We start from the raw sequence: 4756 nt of genomic DNA, 5'->3' as shown, positions 1-4756 counted from the left end.
AAAATCTTCACAATTAAACTGCGCATGCGCAGAGCGCGCAATGTCAACTTCCTTATTTATTAATATATTTTGTTGAAACTTTAACCACAGATACTTCTGGTGAAGGCAAATATATCGCAACCCAACGAGCTGCCCGCGCGACGACTTACGCCTGTCTTCCTCTTCTTCTTCTCGACGACTTTCTCGAGCCGTTTTCGTTGCTTCTTGCTGAGAATTCTCGTCACCTTCTACTATTGTCGTTATCTTCGTTTTGCACTTCTTCGATGGTAAAACCAAATCGAGATGTATCTGGAATTGGGTGGTAAATTTGTTATTAAAAGGATTTAACAATAATTGACGATGAAAACGCGTTGGACGACGCAAATGACTTGCTTATTAATTTTCCAATCGACGTCCAAACAACCATTGAAGAAGTAACTGTGGACATCAACGAACTTTGATTGATTGTTGCGTTGTAGATTCTACCGAGTAACGATCCTCATGGTCAGCCCACTTTCAACACAATCGACTACATTAATAGCTTATTTCCGACAGAGCAGTCACTCTCAAATATTGAAGAAACTGTCAGTCGAATGGAGGAGAAGATTCAGGCGATCGACGACGAAATGAGCACAGTCGTTCGAGGGCAGCCAGGACGGCCGACAGGCTCTCGACGAGGCGCAGCGGGTTATCAGTGAGCTATTCGTGCAAATCAAGGACATAAAGGGACGAGCGGAGAAGTCTGAGGAGATGGTACGAGAAATCACGCACGATATCAAACAGCTCGATTGTGCGAAACGAAATTTAACTTTGGCGATTACCACACTGAAGCACCTTCATATACTGGTGGGGGGAGTGGATACGCTTAAATCGCTTACAGAAAAACGACAGTACGGCGAAATAGCGCTACCTCTACAAGCAATAAGCGAAGTGATGACCCACTTTGAAAACTACACGGACATTCCGCAAATCAAGAGTCTAAGTGACCAGGTCAAGTCGATCCACCAAGATTTGGCGCAGCAGATCACTCGCGATTTCAAGGAGGCGTTCTCCGGTGCGAACGCGAAAAGTTTCATACACAATAAGCAGCTGGCGTCCGCTTGTCTTGTGGTCTCGGCGCTCGAGCCGAAAGTGAAACCCGACCTGCTCAAGTGGTTCATCAATCTTCAATTGCAGGAGTACATGCATCTCCTTAACGAAACTGAGGACACCGCGTGGCTCGACAAGATCGACAAGCGGTACGCGTGGCTCAAACGGCATCTGATCGAGTTCGAGGATCGGCTCGGCGGCATGTTCCCGCGACGCGCGAGGAGCTGCCTAAAATCATGACGAAGCGGAAAAGTCGGCGAACTTCGAGACGCTGCCCGCGCGACGCTTTACCAGCGTGACGATATCTGAGAGTGGAGACGCAGGGAACAAGGAGTGCGCAAGAGGCGTGCCATGTAAGGATGTTATTTTGAGCGCTTCTTTTGAGACAAGGCCCAGCTCAATCGAGCGGATTCACTGCAACTCATTTAAATAATGGCGGTTACTTATGCTTATCCAAATAGTCGGAATGAAATCTCCAAATTCGGCAGTCCAGCAATGCCCTTGTGAGGTCGAGTGGCGCAAAACAAAAAATTAGGTGATTGCCCTTGGATTACCTCCAGAATGTAATTAGACACTACGCCCTTCGACATTGAAAATATAACCTGACACCACAGAAATGGGTTCATTGTTCTTGAATAACCGAGAAAATGGAATTGGACACTACATAACAATGACGTCATTGACCTTGGATGTTCTTGAGATTATACCCACATAGCATTCGATATCTAAAGTATATACATTTTAAATCCATAATGTACAGGGAATATCCTGTACATCTTATGTATATACTATGTATATTCATTATAGACATATGTATTTTATGTCCAGTATGGATATTCTATAAATATACATTTTGGATGTGCTATGTATATACATGGGATTATGTGTTGCAAATATGTATTAGTGCGAGGTGTAAAGATTGGATGGGAATTATTATAAGGACAAGAATGACAGGTATGTTAGCAACCTATTTGTTATGAACTCGCGCTATTATAGTGTTGAACAAGAACACGATCAAAATGACTCAAGACTACAGTGTTAAATAAAACAAATTATTTTCCATTGTATACTAGGAGACTTAATAAACAAAAAGCTCCACTCCGTGAAAAGAATTTATTTATGTAGGTATAGATGCTAGTAAACTTCCCGAATGTTAGAGGAATCTCTATAGAACATCCATTCTGAATGTATACAATATACATAGAATATCCTACTGAACATCTTTGCATATCACAGGAATATTCATGGTATATCCAGTTGTCAGTATACCAATATACATAGCATGTCTGATGTATATACATCAAGACATCCAAACCGTATATACTATGTATTATGTGAAGTCTGCCAAACTTATATCCCATGCACATACATCGGACATTTGCGACATACTTTTCCACATTCTATGGATATACAGTATCCCACGTGGAATGTACATGGTATATGCAGTGTATATAGGTCTGCTATGTGGGTATTTTGACACCAGAATTGCCATTGACCTTAGGTGACATTGAAAATGCAATTGGATACCGCAGTTGAGGTCACTGACCTTGGATGACCTCGAACGTCTAATTTAACACCACATCAATTGACCATGTAAGACCTTGTAATTTGACAAATCAACTACAGCGTGCACTTTGATTTTTATTATTCATTGAATCCTGTTTTTAACTAAAAATTGTTGATTATTGAAACGTATTTACAAGTAAAAAGTCATCAGTCATCAAAGGGAAATGCCTCATCATCGCTCAGATCTCCTGTTGCAGTCGAGCTATAAAAAATATTTAGTTAAAATCATTAAAAATAAAACGCTGACAATCATGTTTATAATAAGCATGTACGCAGTACATATACTTGGCTGCTATTTTTGCAGTGTTCTTGGCAGTTAGAACTCTGTAGGGTGCAGGGAAGGCTGTTTCGTAAGCATGAGCACCTCATGGTCTCACAAGTTGACTTGCAGCCGCATTTTCCTACGATTGAGAACGCTTTCCCTTTTGATGGGATACAAGTTACGCAAGAAGAGGCGGACGGGCGAATCATCCTCCATGCGAAACATATGGTGGAGCATGGAGCCCAGAACATCCTCGTCCACTCTTGAGATACTGACGTTCTGATGGTCATATATATTTTGTTTTTTTTTAAGTACTCGGACTGAAAGAAGGATATCTGTCAGGTGTTGGGCCCTAGCGTCGATATATAGCGACCCATTTGATTGCATTAGAAGAAGAAGAAGAAGAAAATTCACAAGCCCTATGGGGCTTTCATTGTTACACAGGTTGTGGCACAACGCCCTGCTTCAATTCTATTGGAAACAAGAAGGCGTTTATGACTTGGATGAAACGCCCGGACGTGACACCAGCTTTACTTGAACTCTCCAATTCACAAAGAGGAATAACAGAAAAAAACAATTAAAACTTTAGAAGAATTTACTACCGTTCTCTATGACCCCGAAGCACAGGAGAAATCCACTCCTAATGTGGGAAAATATTTATTTTGTACTAAAAATAAATTACTGCAGTTCCTGTCCCCAATCAAGCAGGTCATGTGTTGTGGGGGCACTGCTTCTATCCTACTGAATGCCCTCCACATCCGTCAACTTGGGGATGGACACGAGGCAAAGTGGGCTGGGAACCCAACTGGACCAAATAGGTGTAAATATGAAAGGAGCTCACAATCCTAGGGAAATGCGGCTGCAAGTGAACTTGTGAGACCATAAGGTGTTCGTGCTTGCGAAACAGCCTTCCCTGCACCCTACAGTGTTCTAACTGTCAAGAACACTGCAAAAATCGGAGCCGAGTATATATGTAACTACAATTGTACATGCTTATTTTATAAATATGACTGTCAGAGTTTTATTTTTAATGATCTTAACTAAATATTTTTTTATATCTCGAGTTCTCGACTGCAACAGGAGATCTGAGCGATGATGAGGCATTCCCATTTGATGACTTATGACTTTTTACTTGTAAATACGTTTCAATAATCAACAATTTTTAGTTAAAACCGAATTCAATGAATAAGTTTCATCTTTGCACTTAGTTTACACCGACCTTTTTATTCAAAATACTTATTCAAAATTCATAAAAAAATTATCAAAGTCCTCGTTTGAGATCGAAGGGACTTCAGCGCATTTTTGTGTGGCAGATCAGTATTCTATTAGCCACTTTCGACTCAACCATCAATAACAGATCTTGTCGAAGGCTACTACATTCACTAACCGCTTCCCACTTTCCTCGTGCACCCGCAATTCGCTTTTAAAGATTTGACTCCACCATCAGGAAGATCGTGTCGGGGGCTACCACATTCCCTTTGACGGTACCCACTTCCGACGTTCGGTTCACCCGCAATTCGCGTTTGAAGATTTGACTCCACCATCAGGAAGATCGTGTCGGGGGCTACCACATTTCCTTTGATGGTACCCCCTTCCGACGTCCCGTTCGCCCGCAATTCGCGATTGAAGATTTGACACCACCATCAGTGAGATCGTGTCGCGGGCTACCACATTCCCTTTTACGGTACCCACTTCCGACGTCCCGTTCACCCGCAATTCGCGTTTGAAGATTTGACTCCACCATCAGGAAGATCGTGTCGGGGGCTACCACATTCCCTTTGACGGTACCCCCTTCCGACGTCCCGTTCACCCGCAATTCGCGTTTGAAGATTTGACTCCACCATCAGTGAGATCGTGTCG

At 42.4% G+C, this 4756-nt stretch overlaps 1 pseudogene; it reads left to right on the top strand.

Moving 5' to 3' along the window:
• The first annotated feature begins 317 nt into the window (after positions 1-317).
• On the top strand, positions 318-1526 carry LOC116166410 (annotated as a pseudogene).
• Positions 1527-4756: the final 3230 nt, after the last annotated feature.

Source organism: Photinus pyralis, unplaced genomic scaffold (genome assembly GCF_008802855.1).
Source record: "Photinus pyralis isolate 1611_PpyrPB1 unplaced genomic scaffold, Ppyr1.3 Ppyr1.4_LG3b, whole genome shotgun sequence".
Taxonomy (NCBI): domain Eukaryota; kingdom Metazoa; phylum Arthropoda; class Insecta; order Coleoptera; family Lampyridae; genus Photinus; species Photinus pyralis.
The sequence above is the reverse complement of the archived record's forward strand: the minus strand, read 5'-3'. Positions and strand labels throughout refer to the sequence as shown.